Source organism: Ambystoma mexicanum, chromosome 9 (genome assembly GCF_040938575.1).
Source record: "Ambystoma mexicanum isolate Mex_15411 chromosome 9, UKY_AmexF1_1, whole genome shotgun sequence".
Taxonomy (NCBI): Eukaryota; Metazoa; Chordata; class Amphibia; order Caudata; family Ambystomatidae; genus Ambystoma; species Ambystoma mexicanum.
In genome coordinates, this window is record NC_090931.1 from 1,317,590,579 (window position 1) to 1,317,604,584 (window position 14,006).

At 43.7% G+C, this 14,006-nt stretch overlaps 1 pseudogene; it reads left to right on the top strand.

The window, feature by feature from the left end:
- Positions 1-2,136: 2,136 nt before the first annotated feature.
- LOC138487459 (zinc finger protein 84-like) overlaps positions 2,137-14,006 on the top strand; it is a 54,415-nt pseudogene continuing 42,545 nt past the window's right edge.

Sequence of the window (14,006 nt, forward strand, 5' to 3'; positions counted from 1 at the left end):
TTTACACAGGACAAGGAGGGGCATTGTACTGTTTATTGCTGGCTAATACTATCTATAATATTGTGTTGTAATGGAATGTGAACCAAACTTTAAGTACAAGTTTTAACACATTTACAATACAACCATACATTAGCCATAACAGATATAATCTGTGAACTTTGTATTGCATCTAAGATGGGCCCTCAGGATCCCCATCGACATATTTGCTGCTATTGTCCAACCTGGTTCTTCAGAGACAACCTTTTGATACACATCTCCACCGCCAATTCCACATGCGTCCATGCCATCAGTAAGATTTCAAGACCCCTCCCTGGGAACAAGGTTCTGAGCATCAAAACCACTGTCACTCACATGCTTATTGTCCACTCGACAGTCGCCCATTAACTGTCGTCTTTAGCAGACATTTCCCATTTCCCTTAACAGCTCTCTCTATACTTTGCCACTTAACCTAATTGCACTGCGACTCACTTCCATCACAAACCTTGATTTGCAATTTTGTGGTGCACCCTTATTGACCTTCAATGGTTTGCTTTTGTCCTCCTGATCTCACACCTGAACTTCTTCATTGTTGACCTGTTTTCAATAATCATGGAATACTTGTTTCTTCACTGTGACTGCAGGACTTTGGAACGTATGTTCTTAACGTTCTGTCCAGCACATTGAACCCCGCCAACGGGCCTATCCACCAATGTAGATATTGCCATCCTTCATCTTTAAAACAAACAATTGAAAAGAGATCACTCCTGTTTTGGGATGAGGTCTAGTCCAATAAGACCACAGGATATCTTTGACTGTACTTCGTACCACTCCCCGATAAGTTAGCGCCGGTTGATTGCAATCCATAACTGTTGGCTATATCCACTAACCCATTAGCTTGAAGATGGTAAAGGGCTATCCTTCAGCTCCAAATTTCAATTAAAAAACAATTGCATTTCTCCCAATGTAAACTGGACACCACTGTCCATAGCAAGTTTTTCTGGAACACCCTCATGGAGTGGGACTAGATATGATTTCTCGTCCAACCACCTACAATTGATAGTCAATAACCACCAACGCATAAAACTCTGAGGAGAAAAAAGCATAGACGCTAAAAAATCTATATCGTTTTGTGGCAACACACACTCTGGCCAGTTGATGATCTGCAATGATACATGGCTTGCTGTAAGCCTTTGCCAGATGTGCTAGACTGAGTTGTTACCGCGTGGCAGTCACTACTCACCTCATCTGTGTATTGGAATTGGTCTGCAGTGTAGAGGAAGATTAGGCAGAGAGGACTTTCCCACTGTGATTTAGCAACGTGCCTTAAGAGCCGGCGCGAGGAAAAAACAATCACCGGGGGAACATCTCTTTCCTCAGAAGAAAACAAAGCGCGATGCTGCTGCAGCCGACATTCGACAGGAACCCGAACACGATGACTCTAACAAGGAATTGGTGTGCAGTGTAGAGGAAGATTAGGCAGAGAGGACCTTCCCACTGTGACTTAGCAACGTGCCTTAAGAGGTTACTGAGGCAGGCCAGAAAAGTCAAGGTGATACACGCTAAAATTAACACTCTGAGAAGCCTTCTATGTCTGAAGGGGGAGATGCTTCAGAGCCCTGACAAGACTATGAAAAGCCAGATGTGTTAAGTAAGGAATTAGGAGAGCCAAGAACACTACTGGTTAAAAACGTGATGTCTTCAATCCCGTATAATTTCAATTGTACGTCAGGGCGCACTCAAAGTTCAGCAATTAGACATATGTGCGTCTGGATAATTAGGGGACTGAAAGGTTTCCTAAATGTAAGCAAAGTGCTCTGGTAAACTGCACCTCATGCAAGTACTGATCTTAAGAAGAAACTCAATCTAAGAGGACAGCTCCTTGCCTGCATGAACTGAAACGGTATATGGACTACATGCATGTAAAGTACATAACAGAAATCTGTTCAAATTAAATTTGATGTCCTATGGCAATAGACACATTGGGGGAGAAACGCTGTGGCTTGCTGTCGTCAGAAAAGCTTCTCAGAAAAACCAGACTCACAAAGGGAAAGGACACAAGGGAGGATAATATGACAATTTCAGTGTACTGAATATCATAAAGCATTTATTTAAAAAAGGTGATTTATTACTTATAAGAGAAGACACATGAGTAGAAAAATGTATCAGTGCACTGAATGCCACAAACGATTCAGTCAGAAATTGACTCTTACTATCAATGAGAGAGCACACACAGGAGAAACCCCATATCAGTGCAGTGAATGTCAGAAAAGATTAAGTCACAAAAGTAATCTTACTATCCATGAGAAAAAACACACTGGTGAAAAGCCATATCAGTGCACTGAATGCCAGAAACGCTTCAGTCGTAAACGTAGTCTTACTGTGCATGAGAGAACACACACTTGAGAAAAACCATATCAGTGCAGGGAATGTCAGAAAAGCTTCAGTCAGAAACATGGTCTTACTGTGCATGAGAGAACACACACTGGAGTAAAGCCATATCGGTGCATTGAATGCCAGAAACGTTTCAGTTGTAAACGTAGTCTTACTGTGCATGAGAGAACACACATTGGAGAAAAACCATATCAGTGCAGGGAATGTCAGAAAAGCTTCAGTCAGAAACATAGTCTTACTGTGCATGAGAGAACACACACTGGAGAAAAGCCATATCAGTGCAGTGAATGCCATAAACGATTTAGTAGGAAAGGTCATCTTACTGTGCATCAGCAAACACACACTGGTGAAAAAACCATATCAGTGCAGTGAATAGCCAGAAACAATTTAGTGGGAAAGGTCCTTGTACTCTGCATCAGAGAACACATACTGGAGAAAAGCCATATCAGTGCAGTGAATTCCAGAAAAGCTTCAGTCAGAAACGTGGTCTTACTGTGCATGAGAGAACACACACTGGAGTAAAGCCATATCGGTGCATTGAATGCCAGAAACGCTTCAGTCGTAAACGTAGTCTTACTGTGCATGAGAGAACACACACTGGAGAAAAACCATATCAGCGCAGGGAATGTCAGAAAAGCTTCAGTCAGAAACATAGGGCCTCATTACAACTCAAGCGTTAAGGGTTAACGCCGTCGTTAACCCTTAACGCCTGATTCTAATTTTAACGTCTGCTTTTAGCAGGCGTTAAAATCCATGGCGCTAAACCGCCTTGGTGCTAATTACGGCACCGTAATTTACGGTGCCGTAATTAGCGCCTTCCCCACTCCCATTATGCCCTATGGGGCAAAAATAGGAATGGGGAAGGGTAAATGGGAAATGGGGATTTACCGCACCACTCACCTTGGAATGGGGTGGTAAATCCGCCATCCACCATGGTGTAAACATAGTTTACACCATGGTGGTAAAGTTGGTGTACTTACCGCCTGGGTCGTAATGACCCCACTAGTCTTACTGTGCATGAGAGAACACACACTGGAGAAAAACCATATCAGTGCAGGGAATGTCTGAAAAGCTTCAGTCATAAATGTATCCTTACTCTGCATGAGAGAACACACACTGGAGAAAAGCCATATCAGTGCAGTGAATGCCAGAAACAATTTAGTGGGAATGGTCCTCTTACTCTGCATCAGAGAACACATACTGGAGAAAAGCCATATCAGTGCAGTGAATGCCATAAACGATTTAGTAGGAAAAGTCATTTTACTGTACATCAGCGAACACACACTGGTGTAAAACCATATCAGTGCACGGAATGTCTGAAAAGCTTCAGTCATAAATGTATCCTTACTCTGCATGAGAAAACAACACTGGAGAAAAGCCATATCAGTGCAGTGAATGTCAGAAAAGCTTCAGTCAGAAACGCAGTCTTACTGTGCATGAGAGAACACACACTGGAGTAAAGCCATATCGGTGCAGTGAATGCCACAAACGATTTAGTAGGAAAGGTCATTTTACTGTGCATGAGAGAACACATACTGGAGAAAAGCCATATCAGTGCAGTGAATTTCAGAAACGATTTAGTGTTAAAGGTAACCTTACGCTACATAAGAGGACGCATACTGGAGAAAACACCTTGTAAGTACACCAAATGTCAGAAGAGGTTTAGTATGGAAATAAAGCTCACGTTTCCTAAAACACACACGTTGCAAATTCAGAAAGGGAGACACTAGCCCAAGAAAACAAATATCAGTGCTCTAAAGGGCAGAAATGTTTCAACCATTAAACCCATCTAAATATCAAAAGAAAATGTCAGCGAAAAGCCTCATCATTGCACTCAGTGAAGTCCTCTTACTCAGCATGAGAAAACGTACACTGAATCCTTTCAAAGCACTGAATGCCAGTAACGTTGTAGTAATAAAGGCATTCTTCTGCATCATGAGGGAAAACATACAGGAAAAAAAGCTTATCAGTGCCCTGAATAGCCTAAAACTGCACCTGTAAAATCTAATGAATGAATTAACAAAGAAGAAAATGCAAATATGTACTATTTTGAAGAATAATATGTGAAGAGAATCTGTTTAACGTAATAAACAACATAACATTTGAAAAAAAAAAGATGTGCTAGACTACACACCCTTGCTTCAACACATCTAGCTCCTTGTCCAGTGACAGTGACCAATACTGATCCCTGATCCCTCAAACATCTTTTGGTCATTGTAGCCCCACAGTGTGCCTCAAGTGCAGCGCCTAAGACTGTCCTTCTCACACAAGTGGGTGTCATAAATCTTAGATCATGCATGAACACGCTGTTACAATTCACCCTGCACCTTGATGCATGCATGGTTGCAGCTATTTTTGCAGGCACCTTTCCTTTGGCCACCCTTTCTTCCAATACGACATCACCTCCTCCATGACTGCATCTTCAATCAGTGCCTTATTTACCTCATTAACCCACATGGGTGAATATAGGTTTCTCACAAACACAACCACCTTCCCCTCACTTTCTACACAGGAGTCAGTCTCACTTGGGGAAGCTGGTAACCAGGAAAAGCCATCAGCCCTCAGAGTCTGTGCACTTGGCCCATATTCTAGTTCATACAGACATGTATGGCACCTTTAGCCGAGGATTGTGATCGGTTTGATCATGAGTGCAGTGCCCATGCTCATGACTTCCAATGGTGGATCGCCCACACACATGCCAAAGTTTCTCACTCGATCACTGAATAATGATTCGGCTGAGCGAAAGTGGGGGGAACCAAAAGCTGCAATGTATTTTCTTCCTCCGATCCTCTGAGCAAACACAGCTCCCGACCCATACGTGCTGGCATTGACAGTCACCATGCATGCCTCGCCCTCATGGAGCACTGGCAAAACTGGCAGAGACAGAAGTGCGCTGCAGTAAGGGTAAGTGGGGTGAGGGTTGGAGGTTGGAGGATTGCGGAGAAATGTGATCTAGCTGACCACTGCGGCATTTTCATCGGCGCAGTGAACACATATGATATGATAGGTTATTTATAATGCACTTAATACCTAGAGGTTTCCAATAGATTCCATATCATTTGTGCTCCACATACTTGGGCTAATTGAGCTTGCAATTTTTGCAGAGGATTATAATCCACCAATATAGAGGAATTGAGTCCTCTTCAGTCCACGCATATATTTATATCCCCAATCGTCTCCCTCTCTACCTCAATAAGGAATGACCACATGAGTACTCACTTGGTTCTAATACACTGTAATGTGCATTTGCTCCAACTATGCTGTAAGTTCTTTTTGAAGGCTAAAGGGTGTAGTTCTCACATTCTGGCGCACCGTGGTTGCAACATGTCTTCATTTGATTTGTTGAGCAAAGCCTTTCAAGCCTTGCAGCCTATCACAGAAGACATCTGCGTGGGTTCGAAGCACGTCTTCCAATTCCATATTCGGGTCAATTTCCAGAACGTATTGCTTGCTATGTGGAACCAGTTCAATTCTCCATCTGGCTTGTGTGTTCCAAGGAAATATATCTGTTGTCGTAGGCTAGATTGTATTTCAATTCAAGGCTTTCAATGAAGTACCATAATAATGTTATCTGATTCCTTTTAAAATATCCGACTTGATCTGCAACCTGAATATCATTTGTTGGGCAAGTAGTTGTTTGCAAGTATCCAAGTTGATTATACTGACTGGAGCTCCTGAATCCACATCCTTTCCACAAAATGTCACCCTGCATTTGGGGGACTTCCTACCATATTCACCCAAAAATACCAGCCCCGTGAGTATAATGTTCTCTGATTTGACCTCGTCATTAAAATCTTACTGGACCATTGTACTCACACGATTGGTTCTAAACATGCTGCATGCACCCGTGAAGTGTTCTGTGGGTCTAATTCCTACACTTATTTCCCATAGGCGGGGGGGGGGGGGGCAATGCTTGCTGGTAGGCACGTGTCGCGGTTACTCAATGAGCCACCTCTGATGTCACCGACACCACTTTTGCTTGGAACGTTCTGCGATGCTCTTCACCCACATGTGTACACATGCGTCCATCATGTCCGTGTTTATCCAGAATCTTCATGCTATTTGCTGACTCCTCTATGCTTTTGGCAATGTGGATAGTTTGATCCCGAGCTAGGTTTTTTGCAACTCAAAAGTCTCGCTTGAATTTTGTTGTAATTGTAGTATACCATCACTTGATCCCTGCTGTGCTGCTACGGGTAACCTTTAAATTCGCAATCAGGCATTAATATGCACAAAGAGACCACGTATTCCTCAATTGCCCGGTTTGGGTCTATTGGACCTAATACATTTGACCTAATCACATTTGACCTTTTTTCAGTCTAAAATGCAGGGGGGGACCCCCCACTTCCCCTCAACCTAATCTATACCCTTACCCACCCCCATATATATATTTAATTAAATTTGAGCAAAAAAGAAGTCAATAAAATTCGATCAAATGTTTTAGGTCAAATGTTCTTAGTTCAGTTATGCTAATACCCTCATTCCCATGATGCCAGATGTAAAACTGCTGCCTCTGCACAATCACATTAGACTGCGTGGTAGGCATATGCCCCTCAAATCTTCTAGCAGCCTTTAAGGAACATCCAATTCCTCTTCCTCCGTTCGCACACCCTGCCTTAGTGAAAAGATGGAACACTTTATGAGCCTCCAAATCCAAACACATTGAATAGCAGCAAGGTTTTCTTTTTAGGTTTGTAAGTGTCACCATCCCTGGCAGCCAGCTCTGTATCAAAAGCACTCTTCCAAATTGTCCCCTAACAGGTGGCGTGAAACAGTGTTGGGGGGTGTGGCTGCTCCTACTCAGCCATGACAAATTACACCGTTTGGGGTTTTCCCCCTCAAAGGATATGTGATGCTACAGCTATGCCTAGTGTCCAATGTGACTCATGCTGTGGGTTTACTGTGATTGTTCTCCACCTTCAGCCTCTGTGGCAAAGCTAAGCAGGCCCCTCCTATGGTGTCGCCCATTCTGATGCGTCCAGTTTCCGCAGCGCTGTGTCACCACAACAGGCCACATGTGTATTTTCTACACCACAGCAAGCACAAGTAAGAATACAGTGGCACGGCAGCCTCCAGTCTCTCCACCATGCACGAGGTCTCCAAGACACCAGGAGATCACAATCATCCCTCTGCTCCACAGGACCAGGAGCCTTCCATCGTGTGCCATCCATGACACCAGCAGCAGTCACCCACCCTGAGCCAAACATGAACACTGATCCTGACTCATCACCAATGACACTAAGCCGGGTAGACTATTTATTCGGACCCATGACAAGGGAAGGTAACATACAGGCAGCAGTGTAAACCTCGAATTGCAAATGGGATGTCTGTCTGGCTTTGGCAGTTAAGGCATGCTCCTCTGTACTAATCTCGACATTATGCCGATTCTTGAATGCATCTTTTAGGGGCAGTTGTGTCCCAAGAAGTATTAAGAATTCTTGGATCACACCTTTGTTAAAAAGAAAACTGGTCCCTGTCCAGAAGATCCTTTGAATTATCGTCCTATTTCAAATTCCCCTTTTCTTCTCAAATTCTTAGACCAAGTGGCGAATTGGCAAGTCCGTTCTCCATCTGAGATCAAATAACATTCTGAACCGATGGCAGTCAGAGAAAGTCATGGGACGGAGACAGCGTTGCTGGACTTTAAGTCTAGGCTCCTCCATCACATGGATCAAGGAGAAAAAACGATGCTTATGCTCCTTCATCTGTCTGCCGCCTTCATCCTGGTCGACCATAAATTATTGGTCACCAGGTTGGAGGAGGTGGCAGGATTCTCCACATCAGCAGTGCAGTGGGTAAAATACTCTCTTAGCGAATGCCAGTGTAGGGTGCGCAGTGCTTTTGCAGATGCTAGACCCACTGAGCTTGTGCAAGGAGTGCCACAGGGGGACTGCCTGTCTCTGATGTTTTATAACATCTTTACAGTCCCGTTCCTCGATTTCCTGGATGAGAATAAAATCGAGTTTACCAACTACGCCGACGACATGCAATGTGTCAACCCCCTATCAGGCAATTTTGTAGAGGATGAGCTTAACATCAACAGGATCTACGTTCTAATACAAAGTTGGATGTGCAATAATGGCCTCTCAAGTAACACTAGCAAAACCCAGATGATGCTAGTCAGGACTGAACCTAAAACCCCTAAAACGGAGGTGGAATATTCTCTCCAGATTGATGGTTGTATAATCAAAACTAAAGTCAAGACCCCCTGGGTTTATCTTGATCATAACCTGAACAAGAAAGCCTGAGTCAGCAGCTTGGTCTCTTCAGCCTCTTACTATATCAAGCTGTTGACCCATGCACGCCCATTTATTTCGAAAGAGAATCTTGAAATATTGGCAAGAACGTTGATGGGATCAAGAATTGACTACTGCAGTAGTCTTCTTATTGGCTTACCGAAAATAAAGACTAACAGGCTACAAGTTGTGCAAAATAATACAGTTAGAGTTATTATGGACCGCAAGAAAAGGGACCATATATCTGAGGCCAGAAGAAGCCTACATTGGCTTCCGATCAAAGATAGAATTTTTTTCCGGCTGATGTTGATCACCTATAAATGCTTGAGAAGCACAGCTCCAGCCTAACTGAAGGATGAATTGGTTGTTAAATCCAACTCACACTATTTGAGATCTTACAACTCTGCCCAATTGAAAATCCCTTCTTGCAGACTGTAGCAGGTCAAGAAAGGAGCTTTCTATGCAGCAGATCCGGCTGCCTGGAACAGCCTTCCGCTAGGTCTGAGCTAGGTCTGACCCTTCAATCATGATCTTTAGGAAAAAACTTAAGACATTTCTATTCAACTAATTTCATGCATCCCCTTTAGCACTGCTTTAGCAGATGGGCTTTGCCCACACTTTTTAAAAACTATTTCTTTGTGTTTGTATTCGTCCTTGTCTCCTAGCGCCCTTACACCTTCGGGTCAGTGGCCGCGCTATACAAATCAATAAAGTCAAGTAACTGTCCTGATGTCAAGCTCTGGCCCATTGTGGTCATTTCTTTCTTCTGTTTTTTGAATATTTGTGACATGTATTTTTATTTTCTTGGGTGGAGGAAGGATTATGATGTTGATTAAGTATTGGGGTTTGTAACATATCATGGGGTTTCACGGGTTGGTGGGATGATAACCCACCTGGGTGCTGAATGGGAAGTGGTTATCTGGTGTTGTTTTTTTAAGCATTTTTATTGTTTTGTTCTTTCTGCTTCTATCATAACTAAGTGGTCTACTTTTGGGTTTCATTGATTTTTGTTTCTTGTTTTGATTTTTATCATTTGATCAAAGATAGGCCCCAAAGAAGGACCTGGGATGATCTGAAATGCATTGGCCTTTCATTCGGCTCCTCTTCTACATTTGTAATGCATGTTATTAAAAATACATTTCGTTATGATGTAATCCCATTTTGAGCAGTTATTTGAATGCACGTGTGTTTTGTTTAAACATAGATGGTTCTACGTTTCGCAGCCGACATTTTGTGAGCACGTCATATTATAGCTACCCTTCTATAACCTTCTTGTACCTCTGAACAACACCAACTTTCTATTACGCCAGAGAGAGTTTCATGCATTGTAGCTAGGCAGCTCCTATAAGACTATATGACAGTGTCATGCAACCTTCCTTAGTATGCTGAAGAGCAGGGAGTCCTTTGGCTCTTCTTTCAGTGTACAATGCAACCTTCCCTAGTATGCTGAAGAGCAGGGAGTCCTTCTGATCTTCTTTCAGTGTGCAATGCAACCTTCCTTTGTATGCTGAAGAGCAGGAAGTCCTTTGGATCTTTTTTCAGTGTAATGCAACCTTCCTTGGTATGCTGAAGAGCATGGAGTCCTTCTGATCTTCTTTCAGTGTGCAATGCAACCTTCCTTTGTATGCTGAAGAGCAGGAAGTCATTTGGATCTTTTTTCAGTGTAATGCAACCTTCCTTAGTATGCTGAAGAGCAGGGAGTCCCTCTGATCTTCTTTCAGTGTGCAATGCAACCTCCCTTAGTATGCTGAAGAGCAGGGGGTCCTTTGGATCTTCTTTCAGTGTAATGCAACCTTCCTTGGTATGCTGAAGAGCAGGGGGTCCTTTGGATCTTCTTTCAGTGTACAATGCAACCTCCCTTCTATGCTGGAGAGCAGGGAGTCCTTTGGATCTTCTTTCAGTGTACAATGCAACCTTCCTTAGTATGCTGAAGAGCAGGGGGTCCTTTGGATCTTCTTTCAGTGTACAATGCAACCTTCCTTAGTATGCTGAAGAGCAGGGGGTCCTTTGGATCTTCTTTCAGTGCACAATGCAACCTTCCTTAGTATGCTGAAGAGCAGGGGGTCCTTTGGATCTTCTTTCAGTGTACAATGCAACCTCCCTTAGTATGCTGAAGAGCAGGGGGTCCTTTGGATCTTCTTTCAGTGCACAATGCAACCTTCCTTAGTATGCTGAAGAGCAGGGGGTCCTTTGGATCTTCTTTCAGTGCACAATGCAACCTTCCTTAGTATGCTGAAGAGCAGGGAGTGCTTTGGGTCTTCTTTCCGTGTACAATGCAACCTTCCTTAGTATGCTGAAGAGCAGGGAGTCCTTCTGATCTTCTTTCAGTGTACAATGCAACCTTCCTTAGTATGCTGAAGAGCAGGGAGTCCTTCTGATCTTCTTTCAGTGTACAATGCAACCTTCCTTAGTATGCTGAAGAGCAGGGGGTCCTTCGGATCTTCTTTCAGTGTACAATGCAACCTTCCTTAGTATGCTGAAGAGCAGGGGGTCCTTTGGATCTTCTTCCAGTGTACAATGCAACCTTCCTTAGTATGCTGAAGAGCAGGGGGTCCTTTGGATCTTCTTCCAGTGTACAATGCAACCTTCCTTAGTATGCTGAAGAGCAGGGGGTCCTTCTGATCTTCTTTCAGTGTACAATGCAACCTTCCTTAGTATGCTGAAGAGCAGGGAGTGCTTTGGATCTTCTTTCAGTGTACAATGCAACCTTCCTTAGTATGCTGAAGAGCAGGGGGTCCTTCTGATCTTCTTTCAGTGTACAATGCAACCTTCCTTAGTATGCTGAAGAGCAGGGAGTCCTTTGGATCTTCTTTCAGTGTAAAATGCAACCTTCCTTAGTATGCTGAAGAGCAGGGAGCCCTTTGGATCTTCTTTCAGTGTGCAATGCAGCCTCTCTTAGTATGCTGAAGAGCAGGGGGTCCTTTGGATCTTCTTTCAGTGTACAATGCAACCTCCCTTCTATGCTGAAGAGCAGGGAGCCCTTTGGATCTTCTTTCAGTGTGCAATGCAGCCTCTCTTAGTATGCTGAAGAGCAGGGGGTCCTTTGGATCTTCTTTCAGTGTGCAATGCAACCTTCCTTAGTATGCTGAAGAGCAGGGAGTGCTTTGGATCTTCTTTCAGTGTACAGTACAACTTTCACCTTCCTTGAGCAGTCTTTTTTGAGGATTTCCTGAGTATTTCAGCATTTGAAGTAGATAGCAGAGCTTTTGTATGTTTACAAGTGGCAGTGGGCATGGCCTCAGAGATCTGGCTGCGAGGGGTAACGGCAGGGTCGGGTTCATTCCGCCCGTTACCACTTGAAGCATAGCTTTGAGGCAGGTCTTGAACAAAGATCAGTTAAAGTAAAGACCCTGCTTGCATCAGATCCCCTTCCATCTTTTCCATCTTCACTCCTCACTCACAGTGCCTTATTAAACCCCCGTGGAAGCCCCTAGGCAGTCGAAATTATCTCCAAATACGTTTTTAAAATCCTGCACTGCTTTATTTTGATCTGATGCCGTAGGCCCCTAAAATTAGCGGGGCCCATAGGCTGGGGGCCTACTCGTCAGACCTTCTGGTAAATCAGAGCCCCACCAGCCGACTTGGAGTTGGCCGGTCCGGAGAGGTGCCGGTATACGTTGTTACCGGCACTTTATTTCCGGACCAGCCAACTCGTAATGAGGCAGAGTGTAATTAAAATGGTTTTGTTTTGTGTTTTGTGTTTAAACTTAAAATGAATGAAAAACCTGAACACTCCCCAAACGGCAGCCACGTGAGCCCCTCATTAATAATGTATTGTTTTAAAAAACGAATACAGAGTTTCTACTATTCGGACAATTTCGACCAAATTGGAATGCCTTTTCTTTGCATCACAAAAGGTCATCAAACTGCAGCTGCCTCACTGGCCACATCCAATATAGGGTTATTTAGTTGCAAATTCCAAATGCCCCCTAGAAGCCCAAGGAATAAAGCCTGTTTGGAATCATAAGTCACCCTGTGCAGCACACAATGAAGCAAATATGTTGTAAGTGCATTTTGATTAATTTCATCCTAAAAGTGATACATTGCCATTGTAATCAGATTTATCGGCCATTCAATCAGACAGACTGTATATTAAATTAGTGCCACCTGTGCACCCACTATAAATTAAGCACTTACCCATAGTCAACTCCGCCAGTAAATCACCCGATTGCTGAATTAAATGCATTGTGTGGGAAACACATCCATCAGAGGGGGAATTAAATCTGTAACAAGTGTAAAGCTCTCCCAGCTAGAGAAATGCCCTCCCGTGCTGGGGCAGTGGACAGCACTCAAAGGCGAAAACATCCGCCCATGCAGAATTTCAATGCTGACCATGAGCGGAATTTCATAGATCACAATGGCTGTTAAATTAAGAATTCTGTGCAATAGCCGTGTGCTAAGAGCACGGCGCTACCAGCTGGTCAGAGAGCACAGGGAGTGGAGCGCTCGCTTTGACATCCGTGCAGAGCCTGCAGACGCAGGATCGAAGAATCCTGGCAGGGCCACACTCAGCCTTTCGTCCTTCGAATCCTGGCAGGGCCAAACTCAGCCTTTCGTCCTTCGAATCCCGGCAGGGCCACACTCAGCCTTTCGTCCTTCGAATCCTGGCAGGGCCACACTCAGCCTTTCATCCTTCCGAGGCCGATAAATGAACACCACACGCCGTGGGTAATAATAAGCATTGCTCAGATTCCTAAGGCTTCGTGGCGCTAAATAAAATGTGCATTATTATTTTTCTCCAATAGTACTAAATTGCACAGAGCAATATTGCAAATAATGGTAGTAAATTCCATCAGGTGATTTGTTCCGGCTCTTTATTGCGCTTGGTTCCTTTTTCCATTAAAACATTTTCGAGTTCCCTGAACTTTATAGAGGGGAGACCTGTTACAATTGCACTTTGGCATGCACAGGCCCCCTCCACGTAATTTTCAACATATGCACATCGGAGTGCAAAAGGAGGGGGAAAATTGTGGCGCAATCGCCTGTATGCCACCCTTTGGCACTGTGCCGTGCAAATTGAGCAAATGCTGCCTGACATTTAAGCATACCAGAAGCTGCTTTCAATGATTCCTGTAGAATGTTTGCTGGTGTCAAAATAAGGCGGATTCCATAGGAATCCACAACATTTATGCCTGCATGACAATCTCATGCTTGCGCAATTGCTGGAGTATTTGTAAGGCGGAGAGGAATAGAGCGGTGGATGCATAGCTTACAATCCGTGCCTTCTGTCCACCATACAAATGAATTAAAATGAGGTGTAACGTAAATGTAATGCATAAAAGTCTTCTGCGTGACTCTTATGTATCCAGTGTATGCTATGATTCTACAAACATGGGCTCCATCGTGTATTGTGTGGTCAACTCAAAATGGCCAAACATTTTTAAAAAGAAAAACTCACAT